The sequence below is a fragment of the Myotis yumanensis genome, unplaced genomic scaffold (assembly GCF_028538775.1).
Source record: "Myotis yumanensis isolate MYYU_CA2020_CCGP unplaced genomic scaffold, mMyoYum1.0.hap1 SCAF_3, whole genome shotgun sequence".
Taxonomy (NCBI): Eukaryota; Metazoa; Chordata; class Mammalia; order Chiroptera; family Vespertilionidae; genus Myotis; species Myotis yumanensis.
This window is the reverse complement of record NW_027223754.1, coordinates 30030347-30048190: the sequence shown is the minus strand read 5'-3', so window position 1 is coordinate 30048190 and position 17844 is coordinate 30030347. Positions and strand designations below refer to the sequence as shown.

Here is a 17844-nt window from a genome sequence, read left to right as displayed (position 1 = left end):
AGGCATGTCCTTGGCTACTGTTTCCCAGGGTAACCTTCTAGAAGTTCCTGCAGGTGCAAATCAGGGGTGATGGATGAAGAGGAGACCGTGGGGGCGCTCCTGGACTGAGCCTTCATCACTGTGACTCGGAGGGGGGTGGTAGCTGATTTCGGATTTCCCTCCCCAGAACTGGGGGAATGGTTGCATCCAGTGTGGCCTCGCTGCCCATATGCCATTCAGCTCCTGTCTGCCTTTCTGTTTACACTGGGGACACAATAGAAGCTATAGTCCTTCCAATACATCATTTATAAGTGTATTCTACCTCTGAATGTACAGACAGAACTGGCTGTGGGTGAATAAGCTCTGTGAATATTGCCAAGACACTGTGCTTTGTTCAGCATTATTCTTCACAATAGATACCACACTTTGGAAGTAATTTTAAAAAGGGAATCAAAATAGTGGTACTTTTAGCCTTTGTTTCTTTTATACCACACTGCATTCTCTGTCTCTCATTCAGCCGCTCCCATTATACTGACAAATTAAATAAACCACTCCATTGCAGAAAGGCTCAGGCAGGCAGGACTTCGCTCCACTGCAGCCCCGGGAAGTTGAAATAAACATTGAGGCGGTTTCTGCTAGCTAGTTCAGCTAGCTTCACGCCAGGAGCAAAAGGGGGAAGATGGGGGGGCGTCAGAATTTGAGTTCACCGGCAGCACCTGAGAGCTGGCCTCTGCAGCAGGTGATGGAGCGCCGCAGAGAGGGCTGCCTTTGCTGGTAGCGCTGAGAGTGCCTTCCTGCTGTGTGGCCCCTGGGAGCGGGGACAGGTGAGTCACAGGAGGCTGTGGGGCAGCAGGAGCCCAGTAGCGAGGGCCGGCTGGGGGGCAGCTGCAAAGCTGAGCAGCTGACGACTGGGAGGTCCAGAAGTTTCCTCCTTGCAGGCATCTTGGCTTTTCTCTCCTTTTGTGAGGAATAATTTATTCATACATTTGCTGAACTGCTTCCTACAGAGAGTGAGTCACTCAGGTGCGGAAGGGGAAGCAGCTCCCGCTCTGTCTCTCTCTGACTCTGTCTCTCTCTGTCTATTTCACTTTCTTCTTGCTCTCTTTTTCTTTTTTTTCTCTCTCTCTCTTAAAGTTTCCCTGGACTTTTAGAAGTTTTTGATTTGTGCGTTTGCATCTATTTTTTGAAATTCAGGCCAGGAAAGAGTAGAGGCTGGGATTGTTTAGTGTGGTGTTGTGTTTTGCTCTTTTTTTAAGGTCCAAAGAGTCACTAGAGACATGAACGTGAACTTTGGGAGATGCCCCTCTAACTTTGGGGCTGAAAACAGTTTATGTTGTTTTGTGTTGTTGGTGGTGGTGGTTGTCAAGAGAATAAACAAAAACATTATTTTATCCTTGGGAGGGAAGCACTTTTAAATTTAATAACTGATTCTTTTTGAGCAAAGACACAGATTCGCTCTGAAACAGAGTGCACACTGAGTCATTCTGGTGCAATCTCTGAGTTTGTCATCGTTACTGAGGCGTGAGATGTGGTGCAGCTCTCTCTCTAAAGGGGCTCTGGTTTGACTTGGAAACTGCTGAGAATGCTGTAGGCTAGATCCTCTCCCAGGGTCTGGGCTGGGGCCGCACATCCCCCACCCCTCTCCCTCCCAACCCCTCTTAACAAAATAAGTGGACTTGGTGGAAGAGCCCTGTCAAGAATGCCGCTTGTCAGGGATCTCAGAGGCGGCCCAATTTCCTTATGAAAACAGAGCTCCGGTAAATGCCAGTTCCAGGCGATGGCTTTGAAGGCTCCAGCCACCAGCTAAGATGACCTCATTTAAAATGCATGGTGGCTCCGGTGTGGAGAGGGAAGCTGTGTTCCAGCAGAGGCGTCCCCCGGCTTCGAAGTCAGAGGCCACTGCAGGCAAAGGGAAAATATTGAGCCAAAAGAGTTTGAACAGAACCATCGGGGTTCATCTTTTATTACCAAAGAAAGACTTGAAAAAGCCCAGGTGAAATTTGCTTCCATTGTCTAGGAAAACTCTCTGTAATTTGCCCCCAGGGAAATCCACGTGTCTTGTGCCTAGCGCCCCCGCCCCACCTCCTCTGTTCTTCTCTCCCCTCCTCTCTCGGGGTAAATGTCTCCCGGGTCCCTGGAGACCGGAGTGGGCGAGCAGGGGACGCTGAAGGTCAAGGTTGCCCACTGTGGCCTGACTTTTAAGCTAAAGAGGTTTTTCTTTCTCTCGTTGCCATGTCAGGTCTAATTTGGCCGCATTATGCTGGAGGGCCGGGCCTGCTCCTGACAGGAGGGGGTTAAATGAGATTACAAGCTTCGGAGGCTGTCAGCAGCTCCTGCTGCCCGGGATGTTAAATTGCGATTTAATGGTCAGCTTTATCTGTAGAGTATTAGTGGAAATCTGCTGTTTTCAGCAACTTAATTGGCACTGTGTTTGCAGGAGTTTTTCGGGGAGGTAGGCGAGCGGCCCGGGTTTTAATGCTGAATTATTCAGAGATCACACTGGCAGCGCGTCAGTGGAAATCGGTGGCGTATTTTGTTTTCCCGAAGCTCGGAGAGCTTATAAATGGGCAAGATGCCGGATGCTGCTGTGACACCCGGAACTTTCTAAAAATATTCCTGGGGTCCGATGTCGTTTATTGATAGACGGAATCAACAAAGAGTAACCGTTGCTATCGCCACATTTGTGCGTGCAGTGCCTGATTTGCTGGGGTCAGTGAGCATCTCTGAGAGAGAGGCTGGGAACGCCAAAGTGTGTGTTGGTCTTCCCGAAATTTCAACAGCGTGGAGCTGAGGGTTCCTGCGGTAAATCGCAGGTGACCGAGGCAGCACAATCTGGCGTCGTGTCAGGGAAGCGTGTGTGCAAGTGTGTGTGCACGCGTGCCTGTGTGTGCCTTCCGTGTGGGTAGAGGATGGAGCCTGATCACTGACCAGCATGCTGGTTTGTCTCTAGGTGTCAATGTCCTGTGGGTAAAGGTTGGACTGAATGAAATGGTGAGCATCCCATCCTGTTAGCCCTGAAAGCCCATTAATTACCTGCTGTGCCCTCCAACCTGGTCAGAAGGGATGAGCCATATAATTTGGCATTTCCACACACATATCCACAGAGGTGTGGGTGTGCTGTCCTCTTAGGATTCCCGCTAGGAGAGAGTCTCCCCATAGGAGGGGAGAAGCTGCCGGGAGCCTGAATGTTGGTGTCACTTGAGGGAGACTAGGTGGTGGGTATGGGGTGGGGGTGGGGGATACACGCAGGATGGTGGGAGAGAAAAAGGCAGAAAGAAGAAAGAAAACAGAGAAAGTGTTTTCCCGGCAGGCAGGCACCGCATTGTCTGTTCCCCGTTAGGGTCAGTCGGGAAAGTTCAGGATTAGTAAATTTAATATCCTGTCAAAATTCTCATGATAATGACTCCTGGCCGGCCGCTGGCACAGCAGCTCCAGCGCTGCAGCCGACGAGATAGCGCAGCTAATTTATGAGCAGGAGATTGTGCTGCGCTGGCACCAGCAGGCCGCCCAGCACGCGAGGGGCGGTCCCCGCTGCCAGGCCCCGAGCTCGCTCAGCAGCCAGCCCGCCTCCCCTCAGTGGCCCGTTTGTACCTCTTTCCCTGAAAGCCTTGTTTTTTCCTAGGAGAATGGGGAAAATGCCTCGTAGGAAAATCTAATTCAGAAATGATCTCTCCCCAGCCTGTTCTGACGCTGGAGCACATATATTTATATATATAAAATCCAAAAGGGAGTGTAGAAGGAGAGACACAAAAGTTTCAGAGCCGGGAGAGAGGAGAGATGAGGGAGAAGACAGGGAAACTGGCTAAGAGAGATAGATCGCAGATGCTTGTGGCTGCCTCCTGGTAGCCCGGCCCGGGCGATGTTTAGGCTTTGGGGGTAATGCAAGATGTTATGTCCCTCCGAGAGGAGCATAAAAACGAGAAAGTTCCTGTGCAATTTGTTCAAGGCTCTGCACCTCTCTAAGCAGCTGTCAGATCCGTACATTATGGTACATTGAATCTGAATGAGGCTTTCAACATCAAAACCTTGCATCCATTATGATATCATCTCCCGCTCTAAGCCGTAATGCTTATTAATTCTGCACCCATACTCTCCCGGCTTCAGCAAATGTATTCCATCAGCCTAGCATTTAATTTAATTAGTACAGCTGGGCTCTCGTTCTCCTTTCTGTGTCAGAGGTATTGTCAGCACGTTCTGCTGTAACACAATTACTGATTGCTTTTAGATAGGCAGAAATATGATTAGGGTATTGGGTGACTGTATCATAAGCCTTATTAGATTCATTTGAAATCTGGAGATAAATAGGAAACTTTTATTTGCAGTGTAATGAGATTATGCTTATTAGGCCAAGACCTCACAGCCTTTTGCAAAGAACACTGTATCAGTCGGATTATACTCTGGAAACACACTCTGCTCCCAGCATCAGAGCCATTTCTGAGAGCCTTCGAGGCTTCCCCGTGTCACACTGTCTATGTTTTGGGATTATGGCCACCTTGTATCTTCCTCGTGATAAAGGACATGGATATCCCTCTTCTTTCTCCAAGTAGGATGAAATACATACAGCTTGAAATGGGGTTTTATTTTCTGAGAAACGTTTTTGAAAAATCAGTGCACAGGCTAAAATAAATTATACTTTTCAATGTATTTATTTGCTTTTAAAGATATTTGCTCTTATTAGATGTTGCTTTTGGAGATTGGCATGTAATGAATGTCTTAAAAATCCCTAGTGCTCAATCTCTAAAACATTTATCACTGCTGTTATTGTTTTGATAACAGCTAGTACAATTCCAGAAACATTTTTTTCATTGGCATTTATGTGATAATCTCACATTTCTAATATTTGTGGAGGGTTCGTGCTGGAAATTTATTCCACCCAGAATAAATCACTTTTCAATAGTGTGAAACCATCATGAACGGGCTAGCATGATTTGAGAAAAATACTGAAATAGAAAGAATTTACTATGGCAATATATTTGACTGAACTGAAATTTGTTAAATATACTTTTGGGTTACGAGATATAACATATCTATGCCCAAGGGAAACAATGATGATTTTTCCTAGATATAAAAGTTTTAGAATGATATATGAATTTTGCTTCAGGAAAATCCAACATATATAATCTAAATGTATAAAATACATGCCATATATTTAGACTATGATTTATCTCCTATATCACTCCAATCCCCTACCTCACTTCATTTTTACTAGATAATTTATACCATTATTTGATTTACATATTTAAAAGTAGATTATTCTCATGAACTCATTTGTTGGTTAAGACCTACAGTATACAATGTGTGTGTGCTTTGGTGTTTTATACAAAACAAAGAGCAGCTTTTTCTTAGTTAAATATGTGGTCAAATCAAGATATATAAAAAGGGAAACCTATGCTAATTCACCAAAACTGAAAGCTAAAAAGGAAATGAGGGTTTGGGGGCAGGGAGAATGGGTGATTATTGCTTAATGGATACAGAGTGTCTGTTTGGGGTGATAGTAAAGTTTTGGAAACAGATAATGGTGATGGTCGCACAACACTGGGAATGTAATTAATGCCTCTGAACTGAACATTTAAACATGCCTAAAATGGGAAATTTTATATTATGTGTATTTTACTATAACAAAAGGAAAAGAAGAGAGAGATGGGGTCAGTGTATGCACCACCAGCTTGAGTTGCAGATTATGGATGCCCTGTGGTCAGTGACTTCCTACCTCCACCTGCGGATCTCCCAATTTTAAATTCTAGTCAAGTGAGCTTTACACTCATTCCTGCAAGTTTGATTTCACCATTTCTTGCCAAATAAAGTATAAGAAATTATAGTGAAGACACTTGTTCTTTCCCCAAAAATGATCCATGACAAAGATCTTGCTTGGCCTTGGCAAGAATTCTTGGTGGCATAATTTGTATCCAGAATTAAAGTAGGATCCTTGACACTATTCCAGGTTAATATTCAGTGAAAGAGTCATGAATAAGGAATGAAGAAACATCCAAAATGTTTCAGTGGCTATATTGCTTCAAGGGCACTGAGGAGAAGGTAGCCAACAGTTTGCTATACACTGTTGTTGTTTTTCCAGCTTTATTGAGGTATAATCCTATATAATAAAAGCCTAATATGCAAATCGACTGAACGAAGGAATGACAGGTGGAATGACTGGTCGCTATGATGTGCACTGACCACCAGGGGGCAGATGCTCAATGCAGGAGCTGCCCCCAGCCCACAGGCCCCAGGCCAGCTAAGGCAAGTGCCAGCAAGGCCCCCTGTGCCCGATCGCCCCGCTGGTCACCCCACAGATTGGCCCTGATCGCTGGCCAGGCCTAGGGCCCCTACCCGTGCACGAATTTCGTGCACCAGGCCTCTAGTTGACAATAAAATGTACAAATAAGATATTTAAAGTGTACATTATGGTGACTTGATATGTGTGTACCCTGTGAAAGGATTTCTGCCATCTAGTTAATTAGCACGTGTATCTTTATGCATAAGTTTGAGAATATTTGAGTTCTACTTTCTTAGCAAATTTCAAATACTTAATATAGTGTTATCAACTAGAGTCACCATGTTTTACATAAGATCCTCAGACCTTATTCATCTTATAGCTGAAAGTTTATATTCTTTTACCAGCCTCTCCCTTCCCCCCCCCCCCCCCCCCCCAGTGCCATCTTTGAATGGGATGAATTGAAGTGGAGACAGGATCTAAATTTGAGTGTAGACATGGAAAAAAGTAGAATGGGGTTGGCCCTCAGCAGCCAAAGTGAGCCCTCATCTTAACCAAGTCACCATAAAAACCCTCTTTATTCCTTCAGTAAAGTATACTCACACACTCACTTGTATAAGATGTCCTTGTATTTGCTCCAACACCATTTTTATGCCACTTGCAATGTTGTAATTTAACTAGATATGATGCGAGCCATTGAAATATGGTGCAAAAAAATGTTTTCTTTTTCTATGAAACTAAATTGAGTACTTTGGAAAGACTAGATTTTTTTAAAATTGTATTGAAAAATATAGAATTACCTGTAGATGAGACCAATGTCAGTTATTAGGGAAAATCATCAAAACCTAATATTACATATTTAGACTGCTTCATGGGTGGTTTTAATTAATTGTTTCACTTTATTTTTTTAAAATATATTCTTATTGATTTTTTACAGAGAGGAAGGGAGAGAGATAGAGAGTCAGAAACATCGATGAGAGAGAAACATCGACCAGCTGCCTCCTGCACACCTCCCACTGGGGATGTGCCCGCAACCAAGGTACATGCCCTTGACCGGAATCGAACCTGGGACCTTTCAGTCCACAGGCTGACGCTCTATCCACTGAGCCAAACCGGTCTTGGCTAATTGTTTCACTTTAAAAAAACATAGATGATGCACTTTGTGGATAGATGTTGTTTATGCAAAAAAGAGGACTCTGAAAGCCAGTCAGCAGCCTGGCCCAAATCAAAATGTACATATGGTTTATATTAAACTACTTCAAAATCATATATGTACATATATGATTTCCTACGCTAATACATGTTTCTCCAGCATGTCATCCTAGAGGACCTCTATGCTGGAGGGAGTTGGGAAGGAGGACGGAGGGATTGGCTATGCTGTGCCTGCCAGATCTGACTCCAAGGAATTTTCTGGTACTCTGTGGAGGTTAGTGGAGATTGCCACTGGGGTAGAATAAGCAAGTATGTACAAATAAATGCCTGACAGAAGCATAAACTGAAGGTAGCTAGTCCTTTTGCTATGGTCCTAGAATGGGATGAAGGGTTGGAGTTGGAGGGGAGAGAAATATCAATAGGTATTATCTCATGACCTTTAGCCACTTTCTAAGGAAGGCTTAGCTGTTCATCTAGAAAATTCTCATTTAACCATCACTTGGATCCATGTTCTCCCTCTGTGTTCCTATCCAGTCTCAAAAGTGAGGTTTCCCAGTTAAATAGAGGTGCCCACACAGCAGAGAGGGCCTATGGCAGTGCTGGCCGGGGTCCCTGTCCCAAGCTAACCACCAGGTCAGCATCCTTGAGCTCCAGTCCTTGTCTGCAAATGACAACATATGCCCCCAAATAACAAGGGCTGAGTCTGATCTCTGCATCTGCACAGCCCTTCCTGCACTAGTATAGTATGCTCTGCTGCCTCATAGAGCTCAGGGCCAGAAAAGAAATGATCAAGTCTCTTACTTATTTGTATTTCTTCCACCACTGAAAGAGCTTCTGCCTGTGGTACCTGGGATAAGCCACTAAATTTCTCTGTGTTCCACTGATCGGTAAATGTGGACATAATAATAGCTCTGTTGCAGGGGTGATGTTAGAGTTTAATGGTAGTGCTGAGTGCTACGGATGGATGATACAGATTTATACAACGCATATGATATGTAACATGCGACGCATGTGCGCGTGTGTGTGTACCTACACTCACACACAGACAGTTTCCCGAAGACCATGACCCCATCTCAGTGCTGCACTCACAGGCAGCGCTCTGCCATTTGCCGTGGCTGCTGCTGCCTGACTATTTCTACAGCCAGGCAGAATACACATACTAGAAAAAAAAAAGGTCTTCAGACTAGTTACTTATATACATGCAAAAAAAAAGTCATCTTATTGAATCATTTTACTTTACCAGTGGTCAGCAAACCTCGGCTCGCGAGCCACATGCGGCTCTTTGGCCCCTTGAGTGTGGCTCTTCCACAAAATACCACGTGCGGGCACACACGTACAGTGCAATTGAAACTTCGTGGCCCATGCGCAGAAGTCGGTATTTTGTCGAAGAGCCACACTCAAGGGGCCAAAAAGCTGCATGTGCCTCACGAGCCGCAGTTTGCCAACCACTGCGTCAGTCTAATCTGTTGTACAACCACAGCATCAATCTTTTACTTTTTTGTGTTCACCAAAGAAGAGAGAAAAATTTGAAAAAGAAAAATATAAATCAAGATAGGCAGTGGGTGAGAATACTATATAATAGTCTGTGAGGGCTCCCTCAACAAAATACTACACACTGGGCAGCTTAAACAACAGAAATGTATTCTCTCACAGTCTGGAGGCTGGAAGTCCAAGACCCAGGTGTCAGCAGGGTTGGTTCCTCCTGAGACTGTGAGGGGGAATCTGTCCTGTGCCTCTCCCCAGCTTCTGGCAGTTTGCTGGCAGTCTTTGGCATTGCTTAGCAAGTAGAAGCATCACCCCAACCTCTGTCTCTGTCATCACATGGCCATCTTGTTCCTGTCTGTGTCTCGATGTGTCAGATTGGATTAGGGCCCACCCTACTCCAGTGTGAGCTCACCTTAACTAATTACATCTGCAATGTCCCCATTTCCAAATAAGGTTACATTCTAAAGTATGGGGAGTTAGGACACCCCATATGAATTCTGGAGGGACACAATTCAACTCATGAAAAAGCAGAAAGTGTTTGTTCAGAAATGATGAATTTCACAAAGAAATGTAACAGGAAAAATCACCATGCATTATAATTCTTGGGTTCATTTTTAATGGCCCCAACCAAAGCTGACCTGAGGCTCATCCTATAATCTTGATGAGAGTGACTGCTGTCCCAGGCCTCTGCCGAATCATGAAAATACTTGGTGGTTTGTTACTTTTCCCCTGAAATATGTCAGTAACCTTGTTCTGTTTCTAAGGGAATCTGTTTTGTGGGTGGTATCAGTAGAAATGGACGAGTGAACAGAAGTAAAAAATGGATAACAGAAGCCACATAGAACCCAGATCACACAGAGAACAGGTAGAACTTGAGAACAAGTTCAATAACCTTGAAGTTTCCATTGTAGACTCCAGGGCTGGGATTCTCCGCCCTGTGGACTTCCAGAGCAGTTTCAAGCAATGTCAGATGTGGGCCCTGACCCTGACCCACTAAGCCACTCCCTCCCAGGGGAAGGTCCCAGCATGCAGTGAAGGGCGACGGTCAGCCAGGGTGAGAACCATGGCAGTAGGCATAAAGACTGATGACTATCAACATTTGGCTCAGGGGTAGGATTTGGGAGCAGTAAGTGAGGTTGTCCACAGCATTTCCTGCCACTCACTGAAAAGCCGGTCCACCCCCACCACCACCACCACCCCCCCCCCAACACTGCCCCCACTTGGCAGCAGCTATAGATTAGAGCTATCTGACACTCTGACATCTCCCAAACCCCCATCTGAGTCACCTTACTTCCCTGGTAGCCCCATTGTTTGAATTTTTCTTAGCAACTTTCTCTCATCAGAACCTAGCCTAGCCCAGGTCCGTCTCCCTACACTCAGACGAACAGTTCAGCTCCCAGCTCCCACTGTGTGCCTGGCAGGGACTAAGGCCAAGGGTATACTCATTTTAATAGACTCCTGGCACCATCTACTGAGAACTTACTGTGGTGAAAGCTTCACTTCTCTGTTATGTCCTCCATCATAGAATTGTTCTGCGGTGCTTATTAAACATACAGATTCTCACCTTTCCTGCACAAAGACCTTCTAAATTAAAATCCATATGGGAAGGGCTGGAAATATGTATTTTTTAAATAGCATCTTTGTTACATGTAACAATTTAGCAAGTTTGGGAAGTGCCGTATTCTCTCCTTTAATTCCCACCACAACTCACTAAAGCAGGTACTACTATAATTCTCAGTTACTAATGAGGAAACTTAGCTTGCCCATGGTCACACAGATAGTAAGCTACAGAGGCCATTTAGACACAGGGGCATCCATCGTAGACAGCATGGCAACTATTTTAGTCACTGTGGCAGGATAAATAGAAGTGAGATTTGGAGGTGGGGGCAGTTCAGGGTCTCTGGATACCTCTCAATCTACACTCTTACACACAAATGCCCCTCATTCTTTAGCCTTGGTGGAAGATTATAACCATCATAAGCTATTTTCCAGAAGAAAGCTCTACAAGTATGCCAGGTCACAAGAGATGTATCAGCTTTAATGACCTGGTGGGTGGGAACTGCTGCATTATTGGAAACTTCTCATCCTTGTTACCTACAGGATCAATGAGTTGATTTATTAACTCAAAGTCAGACAGTATGCCAGTGGCTTTCAGAATAGTGCACTAAAATTTTGTGTAAAAGGAAATTGTATCACTAGGTGCTAAATACATGTTTACCACTAAATTAAAAACAATTTTTATCTCTGGCTTTGTTTTACAGGTAAAGGTATATTAGAAGAAAATAATGACAGTCAGAATTCCTAGAACTAGTAGCTTAAATCAAAGTGTAATAATTGTTGTATATTTGTTTGATGTAAATTCAAAGGTAGAATCACAATAGTAGTAATTAGAGTAATTATTAAAGTCTGCATTTAATCCAAAAGCCCCAGGGAATATTACAAGTTCACTTATCTGAGCCTGATAGGTTTTCTATTAAAAATATGCCCTGCCTCTGGGATCTTTCCCCAGTCTGTTCTTTGGTGAGCACTAGTTTGAGATAATATCTGCCCCCCTCTGGTCATGGCTCTCTGTGATGTCCTCTGTAGGCTATGGGAGGATACCATCCAAGGAAGCTAAAAATAAGAAGAGGAAGTATTAATTCTTCTAGAATTATCTTTCTTGGCATTCGCAATAACCGTGTGCTTTCCAGAAGTACGTCCCAAGAGAGAAGCCTGGAGTCAGAGCATTCTCAGTGAAAGAGACTAGACTCTTGACCGTTTCTCCTTTCTGATCTGGTAGAGCCAAATGTCCTTCAGGACAGAGTAGCTGAGTTGAAACCACCGCGATGGAATTTTATAATTATCTCCTAGAGCCTAAGCTCACATCTGGGCCATCCTCTTCCTGAGAATAACTAGTAGAAGAAAATACCCAGTGTCACAGTGGACTTCACTTTATTCTTAGCTTGTTGGGTTTTAATCATTTCCTATAAACCTAGACTTCAATAAAGGGGGTAATGAATGGTATTATTCATCTTGGGTCATAAAGGATGATAGGGTGACCTCTTAATGGTCTGTATGTATTAAAGTATGCTATGTGTACTCATAGGTTCTCACTGTCCTCTTTAGGCTCATATTACTACTCTGTGATGAAACTAGATTTATAATCTTTAATTATATACTTATTTACATAGGAAAGAAAATGGCTCAATAGCAGATCAAATTGGGTCTTTTGGGAGCTCAACCAATTCATTAATTGAACCAACTATCTATATAATATGTATGTGAAGACTACATATATAGGATTTATCATGCAATTGGAATGATATAACTATATATCTACCAGTGCAAACAGTTTGAGCTACTTAAGAGATTAAAATATTTATCTTCCATCTCATAACTTGGATGTCTAGTTCTGCCATTTGCTGGTCCTATAACCTCAGGCAAATGATTTACCCGCTCCACATCTCACTTTTCTCATTTGTAAAATGGGGATGAAATACTACCTATGTCTCGAGGTTGTTGTGAGGAACAAAGGAGATAATACACATAATGAAGTTAGCACAGGGCCCAACTAACTTCAAGTACTCAGTGCAGGCTGTTATTTTTAAAAAAAAAAAATTTATTCGTTTCAGAGAGGAAAGAAGAGGGAGAGAGTTAGAAACATCAATGATGAGAGAGAATCATTGATCAGCTGCCTCCTGCACACCCCCTACTGAGGATCAAGCCCACAACATTGGCATGTGCCCTTGGCTGGAATCGAACCTGGGACCCTTCAGTCCACAGGCTGATGCTCTGTCTACTGAGCCAAACCAGCTAGGGCAGTGCAGGCTGTTATTGAAGCATCTGTGTCAATGACCAACTAGGTCCTGCTCCAGATAAAAGTGATGCATGCTGATTGAGAAGAGAGTCATTCTCTTTTTCTCTTAAAAGAAGGAGAGCCTCCTGAGATTGAACTAAGAAAAAAGTTTAAAAGAGCTCGATCGTTTTTCCAACTGTGGATTGCAGGGTTATTGTTACCTATTCGGGCAATTCAGCCCAGGTTCCTGCCCAGTAACCTTGCTGGAAACCTCCAGCTGCCCCGACCTGTCTCCACAAAAGGTTTCTGTGGACCAGCTGACCCATGGCACCTGGAGAGAAAGTTCAGGGGTGTCCCAGTGTGCACCTCAGGGTTCGTTGTGCTCCCTCTCATGGCCATCTTTTGATCCCCAAAAGAGTCACACGGTTGAGAACAGTCATCTCAGACAAAATCGTTGGTCGCAGAAAGCGGTTGGCAAGTGGATGGTCATTGAGGCTTATTGTCAAGGAGTTTTAAAACTAGTAAATGCCATCAAAACAAGTTTCAAAGAACACAACTCAGGTTTTCTGTCTGTTCTCCAATCAAATATTCAAAAATGATGACAGCTTATACACCTATTCTAGGTATTCTCAATGTGAATCTTTCAAATAAAAGGGAAGCTCACATTGTGTAACTTAATGAACGTTGAATTGTCTCAGAGGAGAGTAAAGCTCGACAATCAGGCTTACATAGCAGCTATCAGTACAGCAAATAGTTCCTTTCTTTCACATCCAAACGGCAAGAAAACCACATGTCTTTATTTATCCAATGCCCTGAATTTACTGAACCTACAGAAATATGTGAAATCATTATGAAACCTGGATTTGGGCGGGTACTGAGAGTAACATTGGCTGCCCCACATGAATGAACTCTGAGTTAATGGGTCCTTAGATAGCCCCTTCCTGTGTTCATTGCCAGGCCCGCAGAGCAATCATCTCTAGAGCTGACAGTGTGGGGTCCAGGTCCTGAAGCACTTTTATCTTCAGCACCTATAAAAACCCCTGAATGGCAAGGGGGGAAAACACCTAGAAGAATACCTGGAAAGTGATACCTGCATTGTGGTCACATCTACAACAGTCACTTTCACCAACACATGCAAAGAGCAATGGATAGCAATGAGGAGCCCCAGAATCCTCAGTGTGGTTTGTAATCCTGTTCTGCAGTGACATGAATGTGGCAAAACTGGAGAATCCTGAGAGATAACAGCACACAGTGCTGAAGCCAGGGTGCAGTGGCTGGGAACAGGGAGATGTGGCCCTTTGGAGGAGAAACTTGGGATCAGCTGTGAGTCAGTGACCGAGTCACTGAAAAGACTGTCCAAATGTGGCTTTAATGCGATGTGTCCGAAGGTCAGGTGGGCACAGGTGGAAAGACTATGTCTGGGATGTTCACAGACCCCTCCTTCTAGCCTTGTCCTTGAGTAGGAAGGGATGACTCAATCAGCTAAGGTTCACTGAGCACTTAGGAGATGGTGGATGCAAGAAAACAAGAAAGCATGGTCACAGTTGTTGCCCTAAAGCCGTGGTCGGCAAACTGTGGCTCGCGAGCCACATGCGGCTTTTTGGCCCCTTGAGTGTGGCTTTTCCACAAAATACCACGTGCGGGCGCACGTACAGTGAGATTGAAACTTCGTGGCCCATGCACAGAATTCGGTTTTCGGCCTGGGCGAGTCTATTTTGAAGAAGTACTGTTGATATTTGGCTCTGTTGACTAAAGAGTTTGCTGACCACTGCCCTAAAGGAAATAAAATTGAATGGGGAATTGGGACATACTCATATTTTTTCAAAACCAAGTATGTAAGGCAGAGGCTCGAGGTCCACATGGTTATGACCCAATACCCAAAGATTAGAGAAACCACTCTCAGTGTGTCCTCCTGCCCGTGCTCTGGCCATGTGATGTTCCCCAAGTCTGCAAAATTTATTTTTGTTAGTGTGAGATCATAGTCACACAGGCATGGGACCGGTGAAGGACTCTCATCAGGATCCTTCCCAGGAACCATTTGATAATTTCCACTGAGGTCATTACACATGTGCTCTGAAATCAGACCTGGATCTATGAATTAAAAGTCATGAACAATGCCATTTTGGGAAGAGCATGAAAAAACTGATGGAAATGGATTAATGGTCAATATACTACATTTTGCCAATTGTTGCCATTCAGATGTTTAACTGAATTATAAGTTCACTGAACAAAACAGTACAGTGATCTGTTTTACTAACTGAAGCTGTGAACTTCAGGAATCTTTAAAGTGAAGCATGTGATTGGTAGACGCTGGTTATTATTTCCTATTTCACCCTAAATCAGCTAGACATGGAAAATAGTGATGACAGCCCTAACCGGTTTGGCTCAGTGGATAGAGCATCGGCCTGTGGACTCAAGGGTCCCAGGTTCAATTCCGGTCAAGGGCATGGACCTTGGTTGTGGGCACATCCCCAGTAGGGGGTGTGCAGGAGGCAGCTGATCAATGTTTCTCCCTCATCGATGTTTCTAACTCTCTATTCCTCTCCCTTCCTCTCTGTAAAAAATCAATAAAATATATTTTTTTTTAAAAAAGAAGAAAATAGTGATGACATTTTCTTACTCCAGGTGAGATGTCTTTCAGATGTGGTTCCAACAGCTTATGCCTTATTTTTCTGGCACTGCTGAGGTTGCCCCAGAGTAACTGAAAAATGCTTAGAGTGAACCCCTCCTCAACATATCCCATCAATTTCAAGGAGTTTTTGGTTCAAAAGCATACTTTAAAAATGCAAATATCTAATATATCAGTTATTCAAACTTCATTAAAATTTGTGATAATGAGAATGGGGTTAAAACGCAATGGGCTCCTAACCTTCCTTTTAGAACTGGGAGAGGGTGCTGTGTGGAGGTCAGGACAAGGCTGAGCAGGACCAGGCCAGGCATCCTATTGCTGAGGGAAGGGGGGATCTTCACCCTTTCCCAGCAATCTGGTCCCATGATGGGGAGGAAGGGCACCCTAACATTTTGATGTTGAGTTCCCTTTCCACCTGCAGTAGTTTCCTGGGGTTGTCATAGCAAAGTACCACCAATGAGGAGGCTTAAACAGCAGAAACTGATCGTCTCAGCTCTGGAGGCTGGAAGTCTGAGATCAGGGTGTCAGCAAAGTTGGTTCTTTCTCAGGCTGTGAGGGAGCATCTGTCGAGGCCTCTCTCCTTGGCTTGAAGTTAGCCATCTTCACCCGGTATCTTCACATCATCTCCCCTCTGTGCATGTCTGTCTCTGTTTCTGAATGTCCCTTTTTATAAGAATACCAGAGGCCCAATGCATGAATTCGTGCATTGGTGGGGTCCAGCTGGACGGGCCCCAATTGGTGGATCAGGGCCGGTCCTGTCAGGAGGAGGAGATGGCAAGAGGTTGGCCAGTGGCCCCGCCCCCTATTGGGGTAGGGAGGCCATCAGGGATGGGGCCGGCCAGGAAGAGGGGCTGTGGGCCAATCAGGGAGGTAGGGGCCCATTGGGGGCGGGGCCAGCATGGGGGAGGGGCTGTGGGAGGTTGGCTGGCAACCCTGCCCCCTATTGGGGTGGGACAGGCCTGCCGACCAGGAGCTGGGCTGGACTGGGGGAAGGACCATGGGGGCGGGGGGGGGGGGGGGGGGGGGGGGGGGGTGTTGGCCGGCTGGCCCCACCCCCTGATCAGGCTGGTTCACTCAGACTCGTGGCTGAGATGGCATTTCAGAGGGCCTTGACCCCTTCATGTGTATCCCAGGTATGAGTGCCAATGGACTACCTTCTCAGAGTACTGCTATGAGAACCATACTTTCTGAGTCAGTATTATAAATATAATTTTTATCCCCCAAATTCTTTGTCAGCTCTTTTTCTGTCCTTTGAATAGACTTATATAAAATGACCAGGCACAGCCCCATGTCCCCCATCCTCATGCTTCCATACAACTCTCAACAGGACAGCAAGATTCTTCTCATTTTCCCCATTTACTCCCAAATCTCTCACCTTCATCAATTAACAGCAGATCCTAACCACACATGAAAGAAATGTTGGTGCCTTTTCATTTCAATCCCAGTTGATTTGACATCCAAGTTTATACCGTTATTTTGTAGTGCTAGCAACAGGAGCAATTGAAATTCAGAAAATTTCATCCATAGGTGCCACATTTGCATTTCCTGAGTAGTCTTCAGTGAATAGAGTTTATACATTCTTTCTTGAATGAAAACAGCAGTGGCAGAGGCGGCATTAAAATGGTTGGTAAGGATGCCTGGGCCACCTCATAGCAACCGCCAGGTTTCCAAGGGCAAATAGCTCCTCCAGACCCTAAGCAACTAGATGAGAACATCAAAACATGCCTCGTAGCAGACCTCCAATACCCATTAGTGTTAGGAGCTGTTACCTCAATCATGAGTGACAGAGCCCTAATTATTAAGGTAATTAGAAGTTATAACACTGGCAATATTAAAGGGAGAACTTCCAGAGCCCATTAACAATGTTACTTTAAGTGATCTGGCTGTGAACTATTCAAATCTCTAATTACATTATACGTCTATCTTAAAGGGTGATGTAATTAACTGATGGGAGAGGGGATTAATGTATACTGACTGCTGGTAACACTTGTAAGTACTATTTTCACAGGAATTGGCTGCAGCAATGTCGTGTAGTTTTCCCCCACTTAACTGTATATAGCATGTAGCTTAAAAAGAAATCATGACCTTGATATATCTATGTACATTTTATGCACAAATATTTTTGTTCTTTTTTTTCCTATTTAATGTGCTTCTTTATAGTAAAGGTGTATCCACCTAAACCTTGTTAAAGATAAACCAAGGAACCTTTAGTTTCTATGTAAAATATAGATTCTAGTTTTGGGTACATATATAAATAATCAAAGATTATGCCTTTCTATCTACTACAGGATCAATTTGTTCTGGTGACATCAAGTTATAAAAGGAAATCTTCCAATAATTAACATACCATTAATTTTTCCCTTGAGTCCAAGTAATAAATTTTATATTGCATAAATAATTATATCTCAGTTTTTCCCTACAACCATTTATCATGAAATCCAAATTGCTTTTATTTAGATTTGTAAGATTTACTTATTTATCACAAGTTATATTTGATCAAAATGAGGTGGTGTTTTTAAAAAAAATTAGACTTCCAGAAAATACAATATTTCAACTTGCCTGTATTGAGAGCTTTGCTTTTTATTTTATGAGTCATCTTTCATTTGAAAATCA

General features: G+C 44.0%; 1 long non-coding RNA gene across 1 annotated transcript in view; it reads left to right on the top strand.

Annotated features, from left to right (window-relative positions):
- Positions 1–585: 585 nt before the first annotated feature.
- LOC139004931 (uncharacterized) overlaps positions 586–17844 on the top strand; it is a 119111-nt gene continuing 101852 nt past the window's right edge. The window contains exon 1 of the long non-coding RNA XR_011470628.1: positions 586–803. This is a non-coding gene — a long non-coding RNA (uncharacterized lncRNA). The remainder of the gene's footprint in view (positions 804–17844) is intronic.